The following is a 13,051-nucleotide window of genomic DNA, read 5'->3' as shown; positions in this document are numbered from 1 at the left end:
GGGGGGGAAGGACTAAAAAGTAACAGTTTTTCCTTGTAAAAAGAATGTGTTGATTTAAAAAATGCTTAATTTATAAACAATATGAAAAACATAGCTATAAATACAATGTTTTTATTAAAAACAACACTTGCATTAAAAAGTTATCCTAGAATTTTAAAGAGGCCACTTTAAAAAAATTTTAGACTCTGTGATTTAATTCACTTTGATTGTTGCATGTAAGACATCAATCTTAATATATGAAAAGGTAAGTAATGTTTTTTCTGCTTAAGAATCTTCTCAATTTTCCCAATCTTGGGATTAATTTAGCTTGATCCCATTCCTTTTGAAACTAATAATGGTAAAACTCCAGTTATCTTCAAAAAGAATTGCTGTTAAGCAGTTTCTCAGGGAGCTCTCCGTTACTGAGTATGGATCACTGAAGTTTCTCAATCAAGAATTCCATCAGGGAGGAAACCTACTATCTAACATTGTGAGATATATTCTCACCACACTTTCTACGATTTTATGAATCTCACTATGGCCATAGACAACATAGGTAACAGTCTTTACAGGTGGGATAAAATGTACAGAGTCCTTATTCCCATCTGTCTTGGAAGGACTGACAACAATCTTTCAACATGCATGATTATATTATGTTCATCTTTTGAACATAACAAGTAGTCATAACAAAAATGAATAAGTAAAATCATGCAATGAACTATGGAATTTGGAAATGTGAAGAGATAAAAGTGAAGTTCTGAAGATGTTAGGGTGGAATGTGGGCAAGAGAGAAGAAATGAGGCTTGGTGCTAATAAATGTTGAAAGACACTGGGGAAACAAGTTGATGTGAAGCAAGGGATGGGAACATGTCTATGCAATGGTGAAAACTCAGATATCGGAACAACTTGGCTAAATAAAGCTCTATAAAAAAACTATGTGAAAGTACAGATTAGAACTATGTGTGACTACAAAAATATTGGGATAGCTGAAATAAAATGTGGGAATGACAAGGAAATATTTATAAAAAAGAAAGATGAGGCTATTTTATATTAGTTCATGAAAGACATGGTTGTTTATACATATGGTTTTAGTTATATCGGAGTGAATTTGAGGTGGGAATTGATTATAGAATAGAGACTTTGAGTAAGCAGACTGTTAAAAGCTCAAATTAGATCAACAACCATTTATTTCAAGTGCTCCAGAAATATTATTTATGTTTTTATTTTAAAATGTAATCTATTATTAAAGATATAATACCAGTTATATGCATTTCTAATGGTACAAGCAATTGTGTATTGGAAATTAATTGGAAATTTTAGATTTTTGCCCTGAATTTATAGGCACATGAATCCCGTTAAAAGTAGACATAAATCAGCTATTCCTTCCCTGTTTTAGAAGGCTCCCTAAATTTTGTTATGAAGATTTGACTGTGAGTCCCTCAGATCATCAAAACTAATTGTAGTCAGGACATCAATGCTTTAAAAAAAATAAAACCAAACACACCCAAACAACCAAATAAACCCCAAAAAACAATTTAAGGAGTTGTTTATTGCTAGTCATATTAATCAATTTAATCCTAAAAGGAAAAGGGAAGCTCGGTTAGAAGGAACAAAATAATCATAAACCTTAACTGTGACCTATCTCGTACTTGTCTTCTAAATGGCTAATACATCACAATCTGAATGCATGCATGTGTTTCAGTCTTAAATTTTGTCGATATCACTAAAGTTATAACTACCTTTGAGTGATGATATGAATTAAATTAATTTATACTGTGTTTTTCCTTAACTGAATGAGACAGAAAATTATTTTTTGTGAAAGTCTGGTGTTTGTCTCTTGACATATGTGGACATCACTTGCAAGGAAATTTCATATTTCTTTACTTAGAAAGGATTCTGTTGTGGAAGTTGTCACACGTCATCAATTTTATTTCCTTTTATAGGAAATGCTCATTCATGAAATTACTAGTTAAAGATTGAATATTACATGAATATTGCACAAATTATAGAAAAAAAAAGTAAAATGTATATTGCACAAATTATAATAGCACACAATAAGGGCTCATGCTGAGAGGCAATATACAAACACATAATAAGTGGCAATAGAGAATTTATAAACTAACCAAGTATTTATTTACAGGATTAAAGTGGTGGTTATAGCTCAGAAAATACCAATACCTAAGAGACAGTATGTACTTACATACATAATGTGTAAGTAGAATTATCAAAAGTGCTACCAGCAGGACCAACAAAAACACTACAAATTTTTTTAAGTTCATAAATGTAGACAAGCAAACCACAAAACCTGCACATTTTTCACTTTGCATTCCAGTTTCCATTCTTTAAAATGCCTGTTTATATTCTAGACTTTTACTGGGAAACATCATAACGCCTCTACATTATTTTGACCAAAGCGTTCGAACTATTTAGATTTTCAATACCGTTTATTCTTTTTAATCACTTAAATTCTTCTGAAAAAATTAACTGCTGAGTTACCAAACTCAGCAGTTTAAATCCTCATATTAACAGGATTTGAAGTCTTTATAATTTACCTAACCTTTTTGAACAGTGAGGGCCAAAGCACTACTTATTCAGCAAAGAAATTGTGACTCATTGTACTGTCTTATATCAAGGCATGTATGGCAGCAGTTTGCCATTCTTTGAAAAATGTGTTCCACATGTCCTTTAAAAACATGGTTTTTAAAGCTTTATCTACTTTTTTTTTTTTTTTTTTTTTTTTTTTTTTTTTACGTATACATTAAGGATCAGAAGAATGAAAGTGAAGTGACTGATAGTTTCATATATGGCAAACAGTAGATTATTTTGATCATCAAGTAGGTTAAGAGTATTTAAAACCTTTCAAATCAAAGCTCTAGAGCCAGGGAAACATCATTCAACATAAGGAAAATGGCATTATTTAAGTATACAGCTGGAGAGGGAAGGAGAAGGCAGGAGATGTTTCCTGGTGAAGCATAAGACCAGGAATACAGTCAGACATCTCAGGATTATGCATATATCTGCTTTTGGTGGGTGGAAGGAAATTCCTATGTGAATTCTGGCTGCCATACTGAGCAGAAATATTCGTTTGCCATGCTCCAAGGAATGGGAGCAATGGGTGTGTAGTTATGCTAGCAATTATATACTAGCCCACACAGCAAATTGCACTCTCGATAATCTACAGAAAGCTGAATTCCTTTTTTCTATTTCTGCTTCAGTCAAAGCATCAGGAGATTGAGACCTGTGACATTCCAACAGCAAAAATTTGAAACTCCATATAAAGTCCTGGAGTGTACCTGCACAACATTTTTCTTAGTTTTATTTTAAGAGATTATATGCAAATACAATGTGTTTCAGTGGCCACTAAAATTTCTTTGTCTTCAACACATTCAAGTGACGAACCAGTATAATAACAGTATCTTGCAGATGGGTAACATTACCTTACAGTGGAGTTTCTTTGAGGCTGACCTGCTACATCAAACCTCCTTCCCTCTTTCCTCTAGCTGAAGCATAGCAGCAAGGTATTGCTCCTTCTTCTGACCCCCATGTGACAGATATAACTGTTTGAGAGATCACAGCGAAGGCATGCAGTTGTGATGGCCATGTGAGATCAGAAAATGTGACAAATGATCTGATTTTGCACTGTAAAAACATGGCACAGAAGTGTGGCTCTAAGAGGGTACAAACCAATTGCCATGTGTCTGAGTCTTGTGCTCATTGTGTGAGACCTGGCAGCTCTGTTCATAATATACCAAAACTTTTTCTAATATCCGTGTTCTCTTCAATCATATAGCAGTCAAATGCAAGATTATTGGCAAGGAAAAAGGAATTAGAGTGAGACCATAGTGCAAGTATTGTTTAAAAATGATACACATAGAATATGTATAAACACATGTGGGCACACACACATAAACATATATACATACACACACACACATACTTCATTTAACTGAGAGGACAATCTTGATTGTAAAGCATAGTAAGAGTAGTCTAAAGTTAACAAAAAATAAAAATACCAAAAGTAAAAAAGGATGCCAGAGTTCCAACCATGTATAAAACAAAACTTACTATAAAAGCCTGAATTGTAAAGATGTGTTTTTCTTCCTACAGATACTTTTTATGATAACATTTATCTAACTTTTCCTTGAAAAGCTAGATTGAAATTATTCCAACTTGTAACGCTGTTTTTCATTCAACTATATAATATTTTTAAAATGACACAAATTAACTTTTCCAGATATATCTATGAGATAAAATTAGCTTCTAAACTGAAATGTCATGCTTCAATATGCCAGTTTTTAGTCTTTACAGAGTTTTAAACATTGAATAAAACATCTAAAAATAAGGATATACAATGAAAATGCTGACATTTTAATTTCTTTCTCCAATATTTCATTTTGGTTTTATTTTATAAGCCTGTGGCTTTTTAATGTATATTTCTTTTTATATTTTCATTTACTTTCCTCATAGTGTATATACTGTAAGTTTAATCAAGACACCTGTGCTTGTGTTAAAGCTGTTTCTTTTGGGGAAAAAAAAAAAAAAAAACAAAACCAAAAACAACCAACCAACCAAACAAACAAAAAAGACCATAATTTTCAATACTTTCTTTTAAAAACAAGGGAGCAAGAAGGGCTGTTCATGTAGCTTGTGTTTTTAAATGAGTCAGCTGAGAATAGCAGAGAAAAGGAACAATAAATTAAGTATGCTGAAATCCCTTAAGATCACCCAGGAAGAACTTTTAAATTAATTCCAGGATGATTAATGATATATTGAAACAATTCCCTTGGTAGACAGAGGCAAGAACATTATGTCCTTCTTTATGTGCCTATGGATATCTTCTGAGAATCACAGTTATAGGAAGAGAGACAAACAAGTGAAAACAGTGATACCGTAATCATTGCTGTACTTAGTGACTCCATCTCTGATAGTAAATTAGAGGTTGCAGTAATTCTGATCTTCAATTGCCAGTTGTGCAAACTATCATTTAGAGTCCACTGCTCTTACTTTTCCGGAATTCTTCACAATATCTGAGTCAATGCAAGCACGACTTTCTTAAGGAAAATCTGTTAGATGTGGATCAATTGAACACCAAGGACTACAAAAAGTTACAACCTAGTTTAAAATGAAGGACAGAGCAGAACAATGAGTACAGGCTTTTTTCAGCAATGAGTCTTTTCTGAGAGAAACCCCATGAGCTACACTGATGGAACAAAAAAGGACAGTGGATTGCAGTTAGGGAAAAAATGTGTTACTAAACACTGTGTTGCCCCCTGTTTTGAGATTTCTCACTATGTACATTAGTGGTGTCTAATGGAAAGGGATTTTCTGCTGAAAAAGTAGCCAAAGCAAACTAAAGCTGAGAAGAAACCCAGAACCCTCACCAACCCAGCATACTGTAAAGGTTTCTCATAGTAATTCCCAGAGGAAACTGTGATCAGACATAAATATTATCACAACATGATGGAGACACACCCTCAAGAGGGTAAAATGTTCCTCCTTATGTGCTATAATCAGGCCTTTAGCTGCTTCTCACATATGGATATGTAAGATAGGGACAATTACAGGATGTTGTGCCTAGATTTGGTTCCATAGGGACTGATATGTTGGATAAGGGTCATTGTTGCTTCAGGACAAGCATTTGTTCTTGTCTAGGCACACCCTAGTCTAAAGAAAGATGGCCATTTTTTCACTAAATATAATTTAGAAGTTGAAATGTATAGGACTTGAAAGGCACCCTTATGTGCCCAAGAACGGATTTTAAATCCTTGAGGTAGGTTTCTATTTTAGAAATTTTATAAGCTATTTTTGTTCAGAAAAACAGACTGAAGCTGGCTTTTGGTAGTTGTAAGTAAAGATGTTACAGTGGACTATTCATTATTTAGGAACACCTACACATAACAGTCTGCATTATCAGTATGCAATCTATATTACACGATCTCCAAGGGTGGTAGGGAAATGCACACACCTGAAAATCATGAACAAAAGAGCTGCAGAAAATGTTCTTTCAAGGCAAGCTCAGGATTATCTTTAATTGCTTTATATTGCTAAGGACTAGTCTAAACTAGAGGGGGATTGCTAACACATCTATCTCAGCAAAAGCTCTAAATGTAGATGCAGCTTTTACTGATAAAAATATGTTTCTTTGGCTGTAGTAGATACCAGCTTCCCACACAAAATAAGCTATATGAGAAAAGGACATTTTTTTTGTTTGGAATTGCTGTGTCTACATTAGGAACTTTAGTGTTCTAAGCAGTATCATCAAAAAATTCCCAAATGTCTGTAGCTGACAATGTTGTGCCAGGCAAAATTTCTAAGGTAGACCCAAGGCATAGTTATCATGGTGATAAAGCAACTTGGAGTTATCCTGGTTACTGTACACATTTTCACTCAGTGTAATGTTCTGTTTGAGTGTTCCACCACAATTTGAAAACATGAAGAAGGCTTAAACTGGAACCAGGCAAATCCATTTCCCAGGTGACAGCTCACATCTTGAGTACAAAAGGTTTGTGGTGGGTTTGTTGTTGGGGTTTTTTTTGTTGTTTTGTTTTGTTTTGGTTTTTTTTGTTTGTTTTTGTTTTTGTTTTTTTTCCCCACCATTAACATACACAGAGGAAAAGACCTGCCATGTGAAAATAAATGTCTGGAATGTCCTAAACATTTCATTGTTCAAGAGGAACAGCAAGAGATCATGTGTTACATCTAGGATATATGCCAGGCACCAACTGCTAATATTACTATTAAAGTAAACATGATTCTTGGATTGAAATCAGTGTAGATACTTGATGTAAGCCAAATTAAAGGAATTCATCCAGAGCTTTCTCTAAATAAATACACACTGTGATATTTTAAGTTTAATGATGGCTGTGTAAAGTCCCACCTGCATTCCTACATCAATTAAGTTTATCTTAATTATCAATAATGATTGTATCTGTAATGAAAAATATCCAGAATTATACAAGTAGAGGTTTAGAATTGTGAAAATTTTCCATGATAAAGTCTCTTTTGCAGGTGTGACATATTGCAGTCATAATGTTCTACCGATTAACTTCATCTAAGGAAGAGAAACATTTTTACCACTACCTCAGAACATGCATGTGTGTTTCTCTCTGTGTGTATACATGTTCAGAAAACAAATATGTTCCTTCTAGTGTTTGGTGGTTTTCTGTACAACTATACAATGCCAATATCCCTTGTCCTTGATTACCTTACATGAAGGAAGAAATACCTAAACTGTGAAAGGACTTACCTAAAAGAAATACTCTACTAAGTAAAAATGAGTTTGTGGAAAAACTGAAGGCCCTGACAATGTGCCAAGGTAGTAAAGAAAAAAGCTAATACGTAATGGCACAGATGGACATATGTTTGATAAATAAGACTGACACCAACTGAAAGCAGCGTCAACTTATTTTACATAATTTCATAAATGATCGAGCAGAATGTTATAATTGACAGTGTCAAAACCAGCATTCAGATCAAGTAAAATTAAAATGCTTGAGCAACCAAAGCCAGACTACATTAATAAATCATTATAAACTGTAACTATAGCAGACTGTGCTGTAAAAAGATTGAAAAGTAGATTGTTATTTCTCAGAGTTTGTTTCCCACTAAATGGTGATATAGTTGCGAACTACTGACCTGCTTCAGGGTGTTGTCCAAAAATGCCAACTCTATAACAGGTTGATAACTCCAATATTTCTTTAGTAATTTGGTAAATCGTACAACTTTTAAATTAAGTGGGGCATTTCTACAGCTGAACAAATTATTGGGAGTTTGAATAAATACAAGAATAATGTCACAGAAAATGTCTGAAAAAAACATTATTTTCGTACATATGGATGTAATTACATATAGATAATGGGATCTATTGTGACTACAATGTGAAATTCAAAATTCATTTGGAAAATAGACTGGTGAAATCCTAAAATGAAGTAGATAACTATGTAGGGCTTAGATATTTCACAGCTGCGTGTAAACCTATGTTGTTTTCTTCCATGGTGTGATAGACTGAGATGTCAAATGATTGTCTCAAATCTTGCTTGTGTGTATGCTTTGAGTCATGAGGTGGTGTCAGTAATGCCTTGACCATTCATCAAGGACCATCTGTGACCTTTGTAATTAGTCTAAGGGATGTCACCCAAGGAAGCAGGAGTGTATTGAAGGATACATTCTCCAGCTCCCTTGAAGCTGTATTGACAGACTCCTTAGATAAGCCTCAAAGAAGTGGAATGAGTGAAACCAGCTGTTTCGCATCAAACGCAAGAACCACTGATCACCAGCCATTATATAAGCTCGAAACTTTGTGGCTCTATTGTATTGCTAATGACTTTATGCTTTTGCCTTTGAACTGCTGAGGTGAGGTTTCTGCCCCAGAAGAGGGATGATTGCTCAAGAAGCATCAAGTAAGCAAAAACCTGTGGGAACATATGAAACACTAAAGGTGAACAGATATGCTCATCAGCTGATAAGACAAACTTAAAAGGCATCAGAGAACTTCGCTTGGAGTGCACTGACCACTGAAGAAGACCAATGGCATGCTGCTAGATCCAGGTGCACCTACCACTGAAGAACTGAAGACCGAGGAACAGGACACTGATAGATCCATGTGCACCCACCATCAAAGCTAGATCTGTGTGTACCCACTATCAAAGGACTGAAGACTGAGGACCAATGGGATGCTGCTGGATCCATAGTGGTGACTATTCTTGCAACTATTTCACATGCTTGCTTGATTTCTGTCTTTTCCTTCCCTGCTGTCCTATCATTACCTCTCTTCACTTTTAATAATAAAAAATTGTTTTGTGTGTACAGCATTTGCCCTTGTTTGTGTCTTAATCTTACTCTTGGGATCATATCAAAACCTCCCCTGACATTGGATTGGGACACATAGTAAAAGCCTATGTAGCCTTCTTGTTCACTCCATCAGAAAGCAGGTTTTCTCTTATATTTGCATGGGGTGTGTAACCTTCTCCTAGCTATAACTGCAATAAATATTTTAAATTTCTGGATAGTATTACAGTAAGGTTGAGGTACGAAGAGAGGGAAAATAAAGACCTCCTTAAGTCTTCTTCAGATGAGGACACTAGAACTGCTGAGTAACAGATCTATAAATAAAGCATAGACAAATACTAAGAAGCAATGAAAATTTGTATAATTCTAAATAGTTGTATTAATAACTATCCAACATAGTGGGAAAATATCCAGAGAATGACAAAAGTATGGAGATATAGAATAAATTAAAAATTCCACAAAACAAAGAAAATATATATTTTGCTAAAACTAGGAATATATAGTGCAAAAAAGACATCAAAGCTAATGAAAACAGCTAATGCGCAACCAGAGCTTGTGAATCAAACTTAATATCTTTGCAAGATAGGATCATGGAATCAAGGAATCTGGAATCTCAATGAATATTTAAATACACATTTTAAAAATATTAGCCGTTCAAACTGTGGTTTACAATATATAAGTCAGTAATGGTAAATTCTCTTTGTGAAATACCTTATAAAATCTACATTTTAAATTACAGATCATAACTATGGCACTTTTTTTTTTTGTCCTAAAACACTAGAAAAAAGAGCACAACTGTTTCATTTATTATCACCATGCTTATTTTTAATTTTATTTGTGTAGTCTATATGCTTGGCAGCAGCAATATTGGAAAATGTTTCTGACATTGGTCTGGGAAACTGTTTTCAAGGTCATGCGAAGTGTAAATACAATCCACTCTCCACATGATTACAGCAGTGAGACAATATCTAGTTCTTCACATTGGCAATTGTAAACTTCTCAAGCGTGAACTATCATATTATTATCAATTCAAGACCATTTGATAAACATTCATTTTTCTAAAGTAAATGGTAGACTAAGGTTTTCTCAATTTATTTCAGTGAATGTTTCTTAACTGCCAAAAAAATATTGAAAAGTAACTAGGAAAGGTCACAGCCCATATACAACCTATTAGCATTTTGCTGTTTATTGGGTTTTTATGCATGGTTTAAAACTGAATTACCACTGCATAAAGCTGAAATGCATTTATGCCCTTCAGGAAATTTTGTACAGAAAAATTAAATTATATTATTAAACGTAGAGACATTAATACTAATGCTAAAAGGAAAGAAAACTTGATTGAGGTCTGTATGTGTCTATGCTTTCCAATTATTCAGTTTTGCAATAGAAAATTTTATTCATAGAGTAACAACTGCAACAGCAATCATATTGGTTCTTGGTTTCTTTGATTTGTTCTTTGTTAAGATTTTGGGGGACTTTTCAGCAATTGACAAACTTACACAACCTTTGTTAAGGTTAATGGGTACTGCACCTCCACACTATTGAAAGAATAAAGCCCTTAGTTTGCTAACTGGTTGTCCTTAGATCACAGATTATCAAACCAATATGGGTTGATGTGGTCAATCAAGTTATATAACAAATATCACAATAGTAATATCTGAAAAACTAAATTATAAGAAATAGATTTCTTTCTTTTAAAAAAATATATTTTATGCTCTTTTTTTAGTATTTGTAAAAGAAGCTCAGCAGTAAAAAGTCTCTCATGGTTTTCCTTTTATTTTTCAACATGGACCGTATTTAGGTTAGTGTTAGCAGGAGACATTACCTCTGTGGAATGGAAAAATAATCCAGATCCCATGGTCAATTGAAGAGAGTTCATGCTTCTGAGATTCGTGCTGGTTATTAAGACTACCAAAGTCTTAAATTAGAAGTTGACAATATGAGTGTTTTTGATCAGCTGTCACTGCAGGCTGTACTGAAACCAGTATAGAACATGAAAAGGTTTTTAAAATTAATTTTAATGAGGAAAAAAGGAAAATATAATAGAACAATTACCTGGGTCCTGTGTGCATGTAGTATCCACGGAATGATTCATTTAAGGTAACGGGAATTTTTCTGAGAAAAGGCAAGGTAGGAGCAGAACAGACACTGATTTTTTTTTTTTTTCTTTATAACTTTGTTGGATTTGGTATAAATTTTATCGGAAAAAAATGGACACAATTATTTTAATTTATCTACTGCTGAGTCTGCAAAAAGTCACAGTTTTTTCTTGGATGACATAAGAATAATTTATTTCATGTTCTGACATTTGTGAATGCTTGAACATTGAAAAGCATTGCATCTCTTAAGGAGCAAAGTTCAGACCCTGTAAACTGTTACAAATTAACCTGTAGTGTATTCCAGATATAATGGCTATTGGTTGCACAGACTGAACTTGGAAATTGTCCAGCTAACGTACAAAATTTGCTGACTCAGAGAAAAATCTTAATTAAAAATATTCAAAGCCATTTTTATATTTGTCTCTTAACTCATTGAAACTGTTTTCTGATGTTATATCCCAGCAACACTTCTTTTTAAACAGATCAAATGGACCTTATACATTATTAAAGAGAGCATACTTTTGTCATTGGGGAATATCAGGATGTGTTGTCTGACCTAAATATCTTATTTTATGATGGCAAAGAGGTTAAATTAAACTCTGTATTCTGTTTTTTCTTTCATCACTTTTCACATCTCTGTCCTTACATTCTGCTCATATTTTTTTTATCTTTAATGTCTTATTCCTTGTAAAAAAAATTCTAATAATTACCATGCTGTTTACTGGCTACAAGACAGTAAACAATTTGACCATGTTAACTCGTATTGGTTTAGTAATCTACAATCTAGAGACAATTGGGTAGCAAATTGAGATATTTATTCTTGAAACCATGTGCAAGTGCAATTGCTCCTAAAAGCCATAGCTTATGACTTCTGACCTAGAATATAATTAAGCAGAACAGGAAGAGTGGAGGCAGAATAAAGGTCACATGAAACTTAAAACATATAGTGAGAAATATCTTTATATGCTTAACTAGTTTACAAGAAAATTATTAATAGATAGTGTTCATGGTTTTACAGACTCCATAGCACTGATAATATTTTAATTTCCCACTTCCTTGTTTGTCATCTATAGTCAGAATCATAATGTTCAGAATGGAAGTACAGCAACTTTGAAAAACATGACACTATGATTTAGCCTATGTGAACATTTTAGATGCAACAACAAGTAAAATACTCCAAATCAAGTCTTCTGCAGCTGCTGTGCTGTTGAGGAGATGAAAAAATATTTAGAATGTACTCTGTCTTCCCCCACCCACCCCTCATCCCACAAACAACTTCGTTTTTTATGTTTATTCATAGTGTGATGTTACTCATTGGAGTAGAGAGTTGTGTAGAAATGATTCCTGCAGTGCCGTACAAAGAGCTATCATTCAAAGTCTGATAGAAATTCTTTCTGTAGCATTAGGTTCTTCAAAAACATAATTGTGTTCCAACTTATACTCTTTTTGGGATCCAGTCTAAAAATCCCGAATAAACTAGGAGATCAGGAAAAAGAGATACAACTCTGGTACAGTGTTTTTGTCTAAATTTCATTTTAAAGATAGGTTGATGCATAGTATATAGTTGGACTTTCCAATTACCTTTTATGTTATCTCCATCAGAAAGCAAATTAATAACTAAGGGTGAGAAAAACTATCTACCACAGATGACATAATGGAGAAAAAGGTTGTGTGTTTATTTGTCATGGTCCAGCAGTAAGCTCAATAGCCCTTTAAATGTCTATTACCTTTATAATGAGAAGAGGAAAAATGTTTAATTAATGTCTTTCAAGTTTCTGAAAACATTTTCCTCTCCCTGCTGGTACTGACATTATTTTCTTTGAGCCAGGAGCTCTGCACTGCCTGGTGTCATGTCTATAACTGGTACATGTTGGTCTCACTTTAGTGTATGGAATTATTTACTACTTAAGAAGCCCTTCATAAAAGAGACATCGGAGAGTCCTGTAGGATGCTGAAGATTAACAATTTTAGGGAAAGTGTACAAGTGACCAGCTGACTATTGAGAACTGTCTGGTGGGAATAGCAGGGACAGTCAAGTCCAGCCTCATGTTATCTTGCACACAAGTAATGGAGAAATTGTGATGACAGCTTCTGACAGACACATCCAGCCATATCAGCAGAGATAACTGTCCTTTGTTGTCCAGGGCATCCCTAGCTGAACTTTTTTTTTTTTTTTTTTTTTTTTT

Source organism: Athene cunicularia, assembly GCF_003259725.1.
Source record: "Athene cunicularia isolate RWA chromosome 1 unlocalized genomic scaffold, athCun1 chr1_part2, whole genome shotgun sequence".
NCBI lineage: Eukaryota > Metazoa > Chordata > Aves > Strigiformes > Strigidae > Athene > Athene cunicularia.
The sequence above is the reverse complement of the archived record's forward strand: the minus strand, read 5'-3'. Positions refer to the sequence as shown.